The sequence below is a fragment of the Stegostoma tigrinum genome, chromosome 26 (assembly GCF_030684315.1).
Source record: "Stegostoma tigrinum isolate sSteTig4 chromosome 26, sSteTig4.hap1, whole genome shotgun sequence".
NCBI classification, from domain to species: domain Eukaryota; kingdom Metazoa; phylum Chordata; class Chondrichthyes; order Orectolobiformes; family Stegostomatidae; genus Stegostoma; species Stegostoma tigrinum.
In genome coordinates, this window is record NC_081379.1 from 5972038 (window position 1) to 5989538 (window position 17501).

A 17501-nucleotide genomic window follows, 5' to 3' on the forward strand; every position below is an offset into this window, starting at 1 on the left:
GACATCTGACAGCTTAGCATGCCTCTTTTCACAACATGAAAAACATTACACTCTCCCAGTTTCTCACATATTTTATCCATTTTAGAAGATAAACGTGTCCATGCAACATCTGAAAGCTTCCAGTGTTTGAGTCATCGAGCACAGTGTGCTCAGAAACAGAAACAGAAGTAGAAAATGGGATGGCAGAAAGACTCCAAATTTACATTCTGAGTATTATGCATATTTTCAGCACACTTGCAATAATCCTATGTAATGCGTAACTAATTGAACAATAAATGCACGTTATTAAGGAGATGATGTTCACATTTCTCTCTTCGTCACCTATCATTGTAAATTTTAGGGTGTGATACTGGAATTCATCAGGACACATTCATGAGAATAACCCAAGAGAAGGGAATATGATATGGAAAAACAAATAATTAAATGCCAGGTGCAATATTCCCTCTCCAGTGGCACATCCTGTCATACAGAATAATCAACTGCTGTTTCATCTCTGCCTGCACTTTGGTCATCGATATTTGTACACATTTGGTTGAAGAGACTAAGCAGAGGCAGGCTGAACAATTCATCTGGAGAACTGCAGTAATTTCATGCTGCAGGAATTTTTGATGTTAAAGTTCATAAGAATCCATTAGCAGTTCGGTTCCAGCAACTCAATTGTGAACAATTGCAAGTTTTCACAAATTGAATAATAAACGGTTTTGGGGTGAGAATGTGGGGGTGGTGTGGTGGTGAGGTGTACAATTGCCAATCTTTGCAATAAAATTCAAACACTTCAAAACAAACCTTGACTGAAATTGATTAGTTAATTTAGAAATGAGTATGTCATGTCCCAGACTCTGGAAATGCAGGTTTTCAATACACTGTGGCAGAACATAGCTGTCACCTCAGCTTTTCCTGTCCCAAGTCAGTTGATGCTGTGGATATTGTCCCATCTGTTCCTCTTCAGCTCCAGGTGCATCACCCAGATATGTTTGATCCACCATACTGTGTTCAGTTTGGCTTTTCAGGAGAAACAAAAACATCAATTATAGACAACTGCTCTAGTATTTTTCATATCTAGTTTATTTTTCATACTTTGTTTAAAAAATCAGCATGATTCCCTAATGGTATGAAGGTTTGTACTTAGTCATCTAGTCGTACAGCACAGAAAATCTCCGATCCAATGTCAAGTCAGGGCTGAACTGGCAAATCACAGCGAGAGCTGATTCAGAATACAAGCCAACTCACCTCAGCAATCTTCACTACAACTGGATGTGTAATGCATGGGTAGTAAGGAGTAATAGATTCTATTTCAAGAATCATGTTTACTCTAGATGAACAAGAATGCTGCCACTCACTTTCTTCTTATGAGGAGAGGCTAAGTCGGTTGCCCCTGTAATCACTGGAATTTAGAAGAATAAGAGGCATCTTGTTGAAACGCAGATTCTGGCGGGGGGACTTGCCATGGTAAATGTGGAAAGGTGTTCCTCCTGTGGGAGTCTCGGACCAGAGGGCATAATCTCAGATCCTGGTTCCAAAAGGCCAAACCAGACTTCAGATCAAAACAATAAAATGTGAGGCTGGATGAACACAGCAGGCCAAGCAGCATCTCAGGAGCACCGGCCTGCTGTGTTCATCCAGCCTCACATTTTATTATCTTGGAATCTCCAGCATCTGCAGTTCCCATTATTTCAGATCAAAACAACTGTGCTCGACAAGATAGTATACCATAGCACTAGCAGCAATGACAGAGCTTTAATGGCGTACAAACACAAATTCAATGTGGTTCAGAATTAATCATGTCAAGGTAAATTTCAGAAAATGACCAAGCCCTCATTGTTAGCCTCATTTACTACATTAATAGTATAAGGCAATCAGAAACTTTTGCAACCATTCATTTCAAACTGTTCTAAAAGGCAGGATAAGACACTAAAGCTAAAACAGTATGGTTGCCATGCCAACGTATTGGCAAGAGACATCTAGAAAGTCATGTATCTTGGCAAATGGTACTCCATGGTGCAGGCTATGAGAAACATTTTACAGCATATAATAAATCACCAATTTCAGGAATTGGCATGATCAAATTGCAATGTGAATATACAAGCTTATCTTGGTTTCCCAAAAGCTTCTATCCAGTAAATGCCAATCGTTCAGCAATGGCCAGTGTACCAGTACACACAGATGTTGTAATGCACAGTTAATGTTATTCAACCCAAATCCACTGTGATATCAGGCCATGTGTGGTACAATCAAACCAGTTAACAATATGCAGGCAAATGACTCTGAAATGGTCCAGGAAGCCTGGGTTCAAGTCTTGCCTGTTGTTGAGGAATGTCATAATATGTCAGAATAGGTCAATCAGAAACATGAAATAAAAATAAAAGAGTTCTGAGGCAAGGTCACCAGACCTAAAACATAAATCTGATTTTTTTCTCTACAGATGCTGCCAGACCTGTTGAGCTTTTCCAGTAACTTCTGTTTGTTCCTGATCAAAAACATTTATGGCTTTGAAGTAAGATACAGGCCGGATAACAGGATGATTAGATCTGACATGCTGAGCAGATTACCCAACCATACAAGGATCAAGATACTCCTCTTGATCGACAAGTTGATGCTCTAGACTATGAAGTTGAAGACATTATCAAGGTTGATCCGTTAAACTTTGGCCAGAGAAAGAGTGGACAATCACAATTAGAAACTGCTCAGAATGAGCAACTACAGATTTGCAGAAGTTCATTTTCCAGGAATGGCCTGACTGTATTAAAGAAATACTTGAAAAGAATTATTGGTTTTGACCATAGGGATGAATTTGGCAGACCATGATGTGAAGTGTTTTTAAGGGTAAACAAGCCTTCATACAAGTATTGTATCAAGATATCTTGTCCATGTTACACCAGGAACAGAAAGATTGAGTGCACAAGACTGCTAACTCTAGTCTGTGTACTGGCCAGAGATATAGAACATAGAGCATGACAGCACAGTACAGGCCCTTCGGCCCTCAATGTTGTGCCGACCTGTCATACCAAGCTCAAGCCCATCTAACCTACACTATTCCACGTACATCCATATGCGTGTCCAATGACGACTTAAATGTACCTAATGTTGGCGAATCTACTACCGTTGCAGGTAAAGCGTTCCATTCCCTTACTACTCTCTGAGTAAAGAGACTACCTCTGACATCTGTCCTATATCTTTCACCCCTTAATTTAAAGCTGTGCCCCCTCGTGCTCGCCGTCACCATCCTAGGAAAAAGGCTCTCCCTACCCAGCCTATCTAACCCTCTGATTATTTTATAGGTTTCAATTAAGTCACCTCTCAACCTTATTCTCTCTAATGAAAACAGCTTCAAGTCCTTCAGCCTTTCCTTGTAAGACCTTCCCTCCATACCAGGCAACATCTTAGTAAATCTCCTCTGCACCCTTTCCAAAGCTTCCACATCCTTCTTATAATGCGGTGTCCTGAACTGTACACAATACTCCAAGTGCGGCCGCACCAGAGTTTTGTACAGCTTCACCATAACCTCTTGGTTCCGGAACACGATCCCTCTATTAATAAAAGCTAAAACACTGTATGCTTTCTTAACAGCTGTGTCAACCTGGGTGGCAACTTTCAAGGATTCGTGTACATGGACACCGAGATCTCTCTGCTCATCTACACTACCAAGAATCTTACCATTAGCCCTGTACTTTGCCTTCTGGTTACTCCTACCAAAGTGCATCACCTCACACTTATCTGCATTAAACTCCATTTGCCACCTCTCAGCCCAGCTCTGCAGCTTATCTATGTCTCTCTGCAACCTACAGCATCCTTCATCACTATCCACAACTCCACCGACCTTAGTGTCGTCTGCAAATTTACTAACCCATCCTTCTACGCCCTCATCCAGGTCATTTATAAAAATGACAAACAGCAGTGGACCCAACACCGACCCTTGGGGTACACCACTAGTAACTGGTCTCCAGGATGAAAATTTCCCATCAACTACCACCCTTTGTCTTCTTTCAGCAAGTCAATTTCCGATCCAAACTGCTATATCTCCCACAATTCCATTCCTCCGCATTTTGTACAATAGCCTATTGTGGGGAACTTTATCGAACACCTTGCTGAAATCCATATACACCACATCAACCGGTTTAGTCTCATCTACCTGTTTCGTCACCTTCTCAAAGAACTCAAAAGGTTTGTGAGGCACGACCTTCCCTTCACAAAACCATGCTGACTATCCCTAATCAATTTATTCTTTTCTAGATGATTATAAATCCTATCCCTTATCACCTTTTCCAACACTTTACCAACTGAGCTAAGGCTCACTGGTCTATAATTACCAGGGTTGTCTCTATTCCCCTTCTTGAACAGGGGAGCCACATGCGATATCCTCCAGTCATCTGCCACTATTCCTGTAGACTATGACGAGTTAAAGATCAATGCCAAAGGCTCGGCAATCTCCTCCCTGGCTTCCCAGAGGATCCGAGGATAAATCCCAGCTGGCCCAGGGGACTTATCTATCTTCACCTTCTGAAGGATTTCTAATACCTCTTCCGTGTGAACCTCAATCCCACCTAGTCTAGTAGCCTGTATCTCAGTATTCTCCTCGACAACATTGTCGTTTTCCAGAGTGAATACTGTTGAAAAGTATTCATTTAGTGCTTCCCCTATCTCATCTGACTCCACACACACCTCAAGGGCTCATATGGGAATGCCAAATGAGATCAACTAAGGAAGGGAGCCTTCGTACATATGGCAGCTCCATCCATTCCATAGATAACGGTAGCAAGAGATCAATGCACAGTGGAGGTTAAATCTCCAAATTTCCCATTGTTTGAAACTCAGTAACATAATGACCATAACAAGGTGTAGAGCTGGATGAACACAGCAGGCCAAGCAGCAGAGGAGCAGGAAAGCTGGCATTTCGGGCCTTGACCCTTCTTCAGAAAAACATAATGAGCATGATTGTTGCTAACACAAGGAGCGTTATTTTCAGTTTACTCATTTGCTGGACAAGATGGTGTCCAAAATTGAACCATGGCTCATGAGCTAACCGTTTGAAGGCATATGTACTAAATGGGGAATGACCCATAAAACATCATCATCCCACTATCCATGCTCAGTCTAGCAGAGCTATAAGTATGTATAGATACGTACTGTGAAATTAATGATTATTGAGGGAAACAAATAAGTCATAGCAGACACAAAGTTAACTTTGTTTCTCTGTCCACAGGCACTACCGGTCCTACTGAGTTTTTCCAGCAGTCAGTTTTTCATAACAGGGTTTCAAAACAGAAAACATAACATCATTTATAAAAGGACTTTAAACACAACATTTTCAGAGGCAACAGCTCAATAGATACATACACCTATATTTCTTTCCAGTATTAATTCATATCCTTCTAAAATTTCCAACAGGTATTACCAGTTACCCTACAAAAATCCTTGAGGCTTTCTGATTTACAATTCATCTTCACAACTAAAACCGCATTTTAGATTGCTGTACTCAAATTTATGGTCAGCATGCAATTATCCAGTCAGTCATTACATAATGAATGCAATACCAGTTTTAGTTACTAAACAACTTTTCCAATTACATCCTTACCAGCTGTTCCAGGCTGATTATTTTACTCATAGCCTCTTCTGTGAGTGACAACAGACCTCATAGTAGAGTACAGCCATATCTTGAGTCATTTATCTTCTCAATGACTACAAATTGTTGATAATTACACATTTTTATATTTACTTCTACAGTATTCCAGCACAAGATGCTGAATGGCATTTTAAAATATATTCAGACAACTGCTATCAATTTTCTCTAGCTAAGCAATAAGCATGACAAAATGTTCCCACAACATTATCAAATGCCCTGCAGAAATTTGTTGGAAGGAAAAATGATCTCAGTGGCGCAATATTTCCTCCTTCCACAATCTTTTGAGGCTGCTCTTCTTTAGCATACACAATAGGACTCAATTCTTCTTTTGGTTGCAAGTCAATGGATGCTTCACATTTGAATAAAAAAAATTTTCGGATATAGGATGATTTGACCCACTGTTTTCTCCTTGGAAAATAATGAAAATTGTTAGGATCTGTGTAAGTGAACCATTTAAAGCTTTTTTGTGTTCCAGCTTTGCAAGTCGGAATGTTGACTTTAACCGAGAATAATACTCTTCTCCTTTGTTATCTGACTGGTCCTGTGTTTAATATGTGATGGGGCAAGAGAGAGAGGTTTGAAGCAACACTGGAAGGGGTTGATATAGTGAAATAGCAACTCATATTCCACTTGGGAACCCTGCAGCCCAATGGTATCAATGTGGACTTCACAAGCTTCAAAATCCCCACTCCACCGAGCGTATCCCAAAACCAGCCCAGCTTATCCCCGCCTCCCTAACCTGTCCTTCCTCCCACCTATCCCCTCCTTCCACCTCAAGCTCCACCCAATTTCCTACCTACTAACCTCATCCTGCCCCCTTGACCTGTCCATCCTCCCTGGACTGACCTGACCTATCTCCTCCCTACCGCCCCACCTACACTCACCTTTACTGGCTCCCTCCCCGCCTCTCTGACCTGTACGTCTCCTCTACACCTATCCGCCTCCCCCTCTCTCCCTATTTATCTCAGAACCCTCTTCCCCTCTCCCATTTCTGAAGAAGGGTCTAGGCCTGAAATGTCAGCTTTCCTGCTCCTCTGATGCTGCTTGGCCTGCTGTGTTCATCCGGCTCTGCACCTTGTTGTCTCGGGTTCTCCAGCATCTGCAGTTCCTACTATCTTTCTGAAGAAGGGTCTAGGCCCGAAATGTCAGCTTTTGTGCTCCTAAGATGCTGCTTGGCATGCTGTGTTCATCCAGCTCCATACCTTGTTATGTCTGATACAAGAATATTGTGATCCAAGTTTGAATCGTGCTCTAGAGATTTCACCAACTATGTTATTATTTTTTCCTCTTGCTGAATGCGACGTGATACAGTGAGAAACAACCGTAATGTTGGAAAAATACCAAAAAAAAAATCATTCTCCTTTGCTTGCTGCAGCTTGCCAAATACGTTTAGAGTTGGTACCAAAGTGTCAGAGTTGTAAGATAGTTTTAAGTTACACAGTGAACAAATCTTGCTTCATGAAGGAATGGCTAATGTGCTGTTCAAACAGCAAGGTCCTGTACAATTACATTACCTCAAAGCCAATCATACAGGCATAAGCAATAAATTTTAAAGGAAGATATGTTTGGTGTGTGCTTTGAAGTGATGTACAGAACAGATACAGCTTTTGCTCCTTCTTGTAGCACTCAAACAGCTTTTGCAATGCTGGATGAGTCGCCATCTGTTTCTGGCACAACAGGCTGGCTGTAGCTCTCTGCTGTCATCAGAGATGGAAAAGACAAAAATTAAGTCAACTGAATAAATACAACAGTTTTTGTGTATCTAATACAGGAACAAGATGGATTTCGCCATCAATTATTAAACAGTGATACAATGTATCACTGGGTGGCTAAGCAGGCCAAGATGATAAGAAGAAACTCTTGTGCAGCAAGTAAATCATACCAAGGGCAATTTAGATGTCGTCCATGAGTGACCCTTGTTCCAAAGTATATGTGTTTATTACAGTTATAAAAGAAAAGTAGCTGAAATACAAAGATTGCCATTTATAACAATGAACAAGACATTGAGGTACAACCTGCTAAACATCAAAGCTTTGAGGCAATCGATCTTGAATAGCCTGTGGTAACACTTGAACAGCTTAACCTTGCTCCAAGAAACCTTTTAATATTCTACGCTGGTGGCCAGCTTTATATACATTAATCATTATTTATTAAAGAAGCTGGAGTCTGATTTTTTTTGCCTGAAAATCAATTTCAATGGTTCCCAAGCCAAACAGCTGTCAACTACGTTGCATGACAATCAGCAGAAACAATCAATCAATTGTTCCTGAATAGGATTCTATACGCACAAGATAAACCGATATAAGATATAACCAATATAATAATATTTTTGTGGTTCTCAAGGAGTTGCAAAAATTGCTGACAACAACTACCTCAAGTCTAAAAAGGTCTATATAGTACAGCACTACAATTGTAAAATCAACCACCAACCTGAGTACCTGTAATAAAATATTCCAAGGTCCTTTTTAGGAGCAGCTGCAGACAGCAAGACACAGAAGGCAGTGTGAAGGCGGGTGGTTAACTTGTAAAATTGAGGCTGATTTTATAAGTACAGAGAGGGAGGAGTTTTAGTTGGGCAGAGTGGTCAAGGGAGATAATTCCAGATCCTAGGGGCAGGGCGGAAACCTTTGAAAGGCACATAGAACAGTACAGCACAGAACAGTCTGCCAATAACAAAAACTGCAAAAAGTACTTTTCTCGCAACCAATGGCAGGTCTGATAAAGAAGTAAAACAGCATATCACGGCTAAGAGAAAAGAACATTCTGGAAATGAACTGTTTAAAATTTGAAAAAAAAATCTACTTTTCTAAGTTGCAAAGCAAGTTTTGGGAATATTCTGTTTACCAGAGTAAATACCTTATATGCAAAGTTCTATTCAGATTTCAAGGTGGCACATGATTCAAACCAAAGGGGACCTTCACCGCACTACCTTAGTAGCTTATTACAATGCAATGAGGTCCAGCAGAAATGTTGAAACTGCAAAACTCCAGATTTAATGCAGTCACTGAGCACACCTGCAGTTAAACATGCAGTGACACCTGGTGAAAAGTGGCATGTCATTTTCACAAAAGCATATTCTTTTTCATGGCGTAGAGAGAAAGGGCACGGTGATTTTTGTCAACATTAAGTATTCACCTTTTTGAACTGGAGGCCTGGCAATGTCACACAAGAAATGTCTTGGAAATTGCAGTCAAGAAGATTACAGGAATATGTAATACTCCTAGGTTAATACAGTGCAGAAAAAGCCCTTCAGTCCATTGAGTCTGCACTGACCGTCTGCACTGACATACCACTGAAGGTGCGCTAATCTCGATTTCCTGCATTTGTCCGGTCTACTTGAATTTTATGATATTTCAAGTGCCAATACATTTTTTTTGAGAAGGTTGTGAGGTTTCTGACCTTCACTATCTTCCCAGGCAGCGATTCCCATACCCAGAGTGAAAAAGCTTTTTTTTCAAATCCCCTCTGAATGTCCTGTTCCTTACCCTAAAATTATGTCAAAACATAGACAAAGAGCAGTTCAGCACAGTGCAGGCCCTTTGGCCCATGATGTTGTGCTGAACTTCTACCCTAATCCGAGTATCTATCTGACCTTCACCCCTAACTTATACTATTGTCCATATGCCTATCTAATAGCCGCTTAAATGCCCCTAATGAGGCTGACTCCACTGCCTTCTCTGGCAATGCATTCTACACCCCTACCACTCTGAGTAAAGAACCTACCTCTGACATCTTCCCTATAACTACCCCCACTCACTTTAAAACTATGTCCCCTCGTAATTGCTACCTCCACCCGAGGAAAAAGTCTCTGGCTGTCCACTCTATCTATACTTCTGATCATTTTGCACACTTCTGTCTTATTAATCCACCCTTCCACTCCTTCATCCAAATAATTTACAAACATCACAAATAGAACAGGACCCAGAACAGATCCTTGTGGTACACCACTCGTAACTGAGCACCATGTTGAATATTTTCCATCCGCTACCACCCCTTGTCTTCTCAGGATCAGTCAATTCTGAATCCAATCTACCACATTTCCCCCTATCCCTGGCCTCCTTACCTTCTGCATGAGCCTACCGTGGGGAACCTTATCAAACGCCTTACTTAAATCCATGTATACCATATCCACTGGTCTACCTTCATCCAAGTGTTTGGTCACCTCTGCAAAGAATTCAATAAGGTTTGTGAGGCATGATCTAGCCCTCACAAATCTATGCTGACTATCATGAATCAATCTATGTCTTTCCAAGTGATCATAAATCCTATCTCTCAGAGCATTTTCCAAAAATTTGCCCACCACTGATGTAAGACTGACTGGCCTGTAATTTCTGGGGTTATCCCTATTCCCTTTTTTGAATAAGGGAATGACATTTGCCTATCTCCAATCTTCCAGCACTTTACCTGTAGACAATGAGGATGAAAAGATCATCACTAAAGGCCCTGCGATCTCTTCCCTTGCTTCCCATTGAATCCTTGGACAAATCTGATCAGGCCCAGGGGACTTCTCTATCTTCAAGTTCCTCAAAATTCCTCGCACGTCTTCCTTACTAACATCGACCTCCTCTAGCTTACCAGCCTGTTTCACACTTCCTCCTCCACCACTCGGTCCTCCTCAGTTGTGAATACTGAAGAAAAGAATTCATTAAGGACCTCTCCCATCTCTTTAGGCTTCGTGCACAAATTCCCTTCACAATCCTTGACTGGACCTACCGTATCTGTGGGCATTCTCTTATTCCTCACATACGTGTAAAAAGCCTTGAAATTTTCCTTGGCCCGGTTCATTGCTAAGCACCAAATCCAATGTGGCTTCTCATGTTGGTCTATCCTTTTCTCTTTAAGTCAAGTCATTTCTGTCATTAGCCCCTCAACATGGGGGAACAGCTGCTCTCTATTCACACTGTCCATACTCCTCAATTTTACACATCTCATTCATGTCACCCCTCATTCTTCTCTGCTATAAAGAAACAATCCAAGTCTATTCAGTCTCTCCTTACAACCTAATCTCCTGCTCCTACGATCACATCCTTCCCTTGGTAAAGTGACCAGAACTACACACAGTACTCCAGCTGTGGCTTAACCAATGCTCTGTACAATTCCAACATTATCTCCTTCGTCTTATACTGCATGCCACAACTGATGAAAGCAAGTGTCCCATATGCCTTCTGAATTATCCTATTTTCTTGCTCTGCAAACTTCAGACATCTGTGAATAATTACCTCAAAATCCCTCTGTTCCTCTAAGCTATCCATTTATTAAATATTCCCTCATCTTGTCTCTTTTTCCAAAGTGCAACACCTTGCACTTACCAGGGTTAAAAAAAAATCTGCCACTGGTCTGCCCACTTGGCCAATATATCTATATCTTCCGGCAATCTACAACCATCTTCTTTGTTATTAATTACTCTACCAATTTTGGGGTCATCTGCAAATTTGCTTAATATTCTCCCAACATTTTCATCTATATAACAATAAGGGTACCAGTACAGCTTCTTGTGGTATACCATGGGACACCAGCCTCCAGTCACTCAAACAGCCTTCTACCACTTTCCTTTATGTCCTATTATAAAGTCAGTTTTTGATCCACCTCCCAAATTTCCCTCAATTCCATATGCTTTAACCTTCTCAAATCAGTTTCCCATGTGGGGAACTGTCAAAAACTTTGCTAAAATCCATATAAGCTACATCAACTGAACTTCCCTCATCCACACACTTGATCACATTTTCAAAAATTCTAACAAATTTGTTCAGCATGACCTTGTTCTGACAAAGCCATGCAGACTATACCTAAATAACCCATGCCTTTCCAATTGAATATTATTTAGCTCCTTCAGAATTTTCTCCAAAAGTTTCCCTACTACTGATTTGAAACTCACCAGTCTGTAATTTCCTGATGGATCTCTGTCACCTTCTTGAAAAGTGAGACCATATAAGCTATCCTCCAGCACATTCCCCGTGGTGAGTGAAGAATTAAAAATTTGTGTCAGAGCCCTTGCAATTTCCTGCCTCACATTCCACAGCAGCCTGGGATGTAATTCATCTGGGCTGGAGGATTTGTCTGTTTTTAGGTCTGACGGTGCCTCCAATACCTCCCCATTTTCTATGTCAAACTGTGTTAAGGTCCTCACAGTCCTTTTGCCTGAATTCTCCTTTTCCAAAGCGAACACCAAAAAGAAGTATTAATTTAACACTCTTCCAATATCTTATGGCTTCACACACAGATTGTTCTCTTGGTCCCAAATGGTCCTACTCTTTCCCTGACTAACCTCTTCTCTTTAATATATTTATAAAATATCTTTGGATTCTCCCTAATCCTGTTCACCGGTCCTTTTACAAGTCTCCTTGTTGTTCTTCTGATTGCTTAAGTTTTTTTTCCCCCTTTCTAAATTTACAGGATGAGGGCTTTGCTAGCTTGGCAGCATTTATTGCCCATCCCTAATTGCCCAGAGGGCAGTTCGGAGTCAACCACATTGTTAAGGGTCTACAGTCACACGTAGGCCAGACCAGGTAAGGATAGCAGTTTCCTACCAGACAGGACATTAGTGAACCAGATGGGTTTTTCCGACAAATGACAAATCAACAATGGGTTCATCATTAGGTTCCTAATTCCAGATATTTTATTGAATTCACATTCCACCATCTGCCATGGCAGGAATCGAACCCAAATCCCTAGAACATTATCTGGGTCACTGGATTAACAGTCCAGCAATAACACTGCTCAGCCATCCCCTCCCCAGATCTGTCCTGCACTTCCTGTCTTCCTCTAGGGCTGCAGCTGAATTGTTCCCTTTGGACTTGCTAAAAACCCTTCTTCCTCATAAGTTGTCAATTGTCCAAGGCTCTCTGAACATATTGGTCCTACATTTCCCTCTAAAGTTACATGTTGGACCTGTACTCTCCCCAGCTCTTTTTTGCATGACCCCCCAACTGGTCGGCTGTCGACTTACCCGCAGGGGGATGTTCCTAGACAACAGTGGCCAGATCCTGCTTCATTTTAATAAAATCTGCCTTCTCCAAACCAAAGCCATCTTTTGCATGCCGTCTGTTTACTTGCCCAGAACAAATGTGAGCTGTAACCATGCTGTGGTTGCTATCACTAAAACGTTCCTTCACTGCCACATCGAACACTTGCCCGGCTTCCTTCCCCAGAATCAGATCCAGCACTGCGCCGTCTCTTGTTGAGCCTTCTTGATACAAAAAACTCCCCCGGATACATTCAGGAAATCTGCCCCCCATAACCCTTAACACAATGACTATCCCAATTTATGTTCGGAAAGTTGAAATCCTCTAGTATAATTACCTGATTATTACTCTTACACACCTCTGAACTGTCTACAACTTTGCTCTCCTATAACACACCCAGTAAAGTGGCTGCCCCCTTAAAATTTCTAAATTCAACCCACAAAGCCTTGTTTGAGGACCCTTCCAAGGTATTAACTCTCTTTCATAGAATCCTTCAGCCCAACACACCGATCCTTAGAGCATTCCCCCCCAGACCCATCCCCCATAACCCACCTAATCTACAGATCCCTGAACACTATGGGCAATTTAGCATGGCCAATCCACCTAACCTGCACATCTTTGAACTGTAGGAGGAAACCGGAGCACCTGGAGAAAACCCATGCAGACATAAGAAGAATGTACGAACCGCGCACAGACAGTCGCCCGAGCGTGGAATCGAAGCCGATCCCTGGTGCCATGAGGCAGCACTGCTAACCACTGAGCCACCATGCCGCCTCTTTATTGCGGTAATTGACTCCTCAACTAATAGAGCTACACTGCCACCCTTTTTACACTCTCTTCTGTTTCACCTAAAGATCCTATATCGGGTATTTTTCATGTATCAGTCCACACCATTAAATCATTTGTCTTATCAATTACACTCTTTGCATTAATGTAAAGACATTCAGCCTTGCCTTATTCTCTTGACATTCAACACAGCTGAACTCTCTGTAACTTTCTTCCTTTGCTGTAGCAATATGTCTGATTCATCAATATTCTGTGTCTCCTCCCTGTACCATACTAGTTTAAACTTCTCCCAACAGCACAAGAAAACCCACCTGCATGAATGTTGGTCCCCATGTCATTTGGGTGCAGACTGTCCCATTTGTACATGTTCCATCTTCCCCAGAAACAGTTCCAGTGATCCAGGAATCTAAAACCTCCCTCTTGCACCAACTCTTGAGCCAAGCATTCGGGAGTAAACCAGAGATTTTAACCATTGACGTCATGCTGTTTAGTCAACTGTCTAGCTCGCTGAATTGTTGGTGCAAGACTTCATTCCTCACATTGCCAATGTTGTTGGTAGCCAACATGTACCATGACCTCTAACTCATCAACCTCCCCTTTCAGGATGCCCTGCAGCTGTTTAGTGACATCCCTGACCCTGGCATCAGGGAGGCAACACACCATCCTGGGGTTGTGACTTCAGCTGTTTTGCTCCACTGACTAAAGAAAATTTTAAGAGTAAAAATAAAACCAAAACATTCATTCAATAATGAGAATTATGTCATCAGGACTTTGGCTTCTTTAGGCATGAAATTATGCCAACAAACAACAGTTCAACAAATGATGAAAGGCATGTACTATTTTAAACACTATTTAATGGAGCACCTGTAAGATTGTGTCAATTATTCACAGAAGTTCACTTACTGAAAAAAAAATTCCTTTCATTAGCGGGTGAAAGAAGTATCATCTGTGAGGTGGTCTGGACCATCAATAGCAGCAGAATTGTACTCCAGCATAGCCTGTAACCTCATGGCCCAGCATACCCGCAATCAACCCATTACCATCAAGACAGGGAATCAACTCTGGTTCAATAAAGAGTGCAGGAGGGCTTGCCAGGAGCAGCACCAGGCATACCTGAAGATGAGGTATCAATCTGGTAAAGCCACCAAACAGGACTACTTGCACCTCAAACAGCGAAAGCAACAAGTGATAGACAGAGTTAAGCAATTCCATAACCAACGGATCAGATCTAAGCTATGCAGTCCTGCCACATCCAGTCATGAATGGTTGTGGACAATTAAACAACTCACTCACTGGAGAAGGAGGCTTCACAAATACCCAATCCTCAATGATGGAAGAGCCGAGCACATCAGTAAGGCAGAAGTATTTGCAGCTATCTTCAGCCAGAAGTACCAAGTGGATGATCCATCTCGACCTCCTCCAGTGGTTCCCAGCATTACAGATACGAGTCTAAAACCAATTTGACTCACTCCACGTGATATCAAGAAACAGATGGAGACACTGGACACTGCAAAGTCTACTGGCCCTTACTACATTCTGGCAATAGTACTGAAGACATGTGCTCCAGAACTTGTCACTCCCCTAGCCAAGCTGTTCCGGTACAGTTATAACACTGGTATCTACCTGACAATTTAGAAAATTATCCAAGTATGTCCTATACACAAAAACAGCAGGACAAATCCAACCCGGCCAATTTACCGTCCCATCAGTCTCCTCTTGCTAATCAGTAAAGTGATGGAAGGTGTCATCAACAGTCCTATCAAGCAGCACCTGCTCAACAATAAACTGCTCAGTGACGCCCAGGTTCCGCCAGGGCTGTTCAGCTCCAGACCTCATTACTGCCTTGGTTCAAACATGGACTCAAGACTGAATTCCAGAGGTGAGGTGAGAGTGACAGCCCTTGATATCAAGGCTGCATTCAAGTGTGGCATCAAGGAGCCCTATAAAAACTGGAATCAATGGGTATCAGGGGTAAGCTCTCCAGTAGTTGGAGTAATACCTGACACATAGGAAGATGGTCATAGTTGTGGGAGGTCAATCATCTCAGCTCCAGGCCATCTCTGCAGGAGATCCTCAGGGTAGTGTCCGAGGCCCAACCATCTTCAGATGCTTCATCAATGACCTTCCCTCCATCATAAGGTCATAAGTGGGGATGTTAGCTGATGATTGCACAATGTTCAGCACCATTCATGACTTCTCAGATAATGAAGCAGTCCATGTTCACATGCATCAAGATCTGGACAACATCCAGGCTTGGGCTGACAAGTGGCAAGTGACATTCACACCACACAAATACTAGGCTATGACCATCACCAATAAGAGACAATCTAATCACCATCCTTTGACATTCAACAGCGTTACCATCGCTGAATCCCCACTATCAACATCTTGCGTGTTACCACTGACCAGAAACTCAACTGGACTCACCACGTTAACAGAGTGGCTACAACAGCAGGCCGGAAGCTAGGATAACTGTGGCGAGTAACTCACCTCCTGACTCCTCAAAGCCTGTTCACCATCTACAAGGCACAAGTCAGGGGTGTGCTGGCATAACCCCGACTTGCCCCATCAACACTTAAGAAGCTTGACACCATCCGGGACAAAGCAGCCCGCTTGATTGGCTCCACATCCACAAGCATTCACTCCCTCCACCACCGGCACTCAGAAGCAGCAGTGTGCACTATCTACAAGATGTACTGAAGAAACTCACCAAAGGTCCTCAGGCAGCATCTTCCGAACCGATGGCCATTTCCTTTTGGAAGAACAAGGGCAGCAGATATAGGGGAACACCACCACGTCCCCTGCCAAGTCACTTTCCATGCTGACTTGGAAATATATCGCTGTTCCTTCACTGTCGCGGGGTCAATATCCTGGAATTTCCTCCCTAATAGCATTGTGGGTCAACCCACAGCAGGTGGACTGCAGTGGTTCAAGAAGGCAGCTCATGACCACCTTCTCAAGGTCAACTAAGGATGGGCAAGAAATGCTGGCCAGCCAGCAATGCCCACATCCCACAAATGAATAACAAATCCTGCAGGCCCTTTAATATTAAGTCTGCAGAAAATGCAAACACTTCAAACCTCCAGTTTAGGTAAATAAAATATTTGTGCAATTGACAGAATTGAATTGTGGTGAAGATCTGACAGCCACAGCTGTTAATCAAGTGGTGTGCCTCAAGGATTGGTGCTGGCTCTGCTATTTTCTGTCATTTATATAAATTATTTGGATGTGCGTATAGGAAGAATGGTTAGTAAATTTGAAGACAGCACCAAAATTGGTGGTGCAATGGACAGTGAAGAAGGTTATCTCAGAGTACAATGGACTACGATCAGATGGGCCACTGGGCCTAGGAGAGTAGAGAGAATTTAATTTAGATGTATGTGAGGTGTTGCATTTTGAGAATACAAATCAGGGCAGGACTTATTCAGTTAATGGTAAGGTTTTGGGGACTGTTGCCAAACAACAAAACCTTGAGTTGCAGGTTCATAGTTCCTTGACAGTGGAGTCGCAGGTAGACAGGGTAGTGAAGAATCCGTTTGATATGCTTGCCTTTTTTGGTCACTGCACTGAGTATAGGGCTGTGAGGTCATGTTCTGGCTGTACAGGGAGGCCATTTTTGGAACACTGTGTTCAATTCTGACCTCCCTGCTACAGGAAAGATGTTGAGAGACTTGAAAGGGTTCAGAAAAGATTTACAGGGATGTTGCTGGGGTTGGAGGGCTTGCATTATTGGGAGAAAATGAATAGGTTGGGGTGTTTTTCCTTGGAGCATCAGAGGCTGAGGGATGGTCATACGGAGGTTTATAAAATCATGAGGAGCATCGATAGCTGAATAGCCAAGGTCTTTCTCCCAGAGTATGGGAATCCAAAACTAGAGGGGATAGGTTTAAAGCAAGAGGGAAAAGAGTAAAAGGTGGCCTAAGGGACAACTTCTTCATGAAGATGGTGGTGCATGTATGGAATGAGCTGCCAGCAGAAGTGGTGGAGGCTGATACAATTACAACATTTAAAAACCATCTGGATGGGTATACAAATGGAAAGGGTTTAGAGGGATATGGGCTAAATGCTGGCAAATGGGACTCGGTTAATTTAGAATATCTGATTGGCATGGACGAGTTGGGGAAGGGTCTGTT

The 17501-nt window shown here is 42.4% G+C and overlaps 1 protein-coding gene across 7 annotated transcripts in view; it reads right to left on the minus strand.

Annotated features, from left to right (window-relative positions):
- The window catches only part of tango2 (transport and golgi organization 2 homolog (Drosophila)), a 151135-nt gene that overhangs the window by 84353 nt on the left and 49281 nt on the right, over positions 1-17501 (minus strand). Inside the window, exon 1 of one of the 7 annotated variants that reach the window (XM_059654914.1) lies at positions 8051-8124. The exons of 5 other annotated variants lie outside the window; for them this stretch is intronic. The gene's annotated coding sequence lies outside the window, so the exon portion shown is untranslated. Of the gene's footprint in view, positions 1-8050; positions 8125-17501 lie in introns of those variants that run through there. One more of the 7 variants, XM_059654915.1, reaches the window with a different exon arrangement.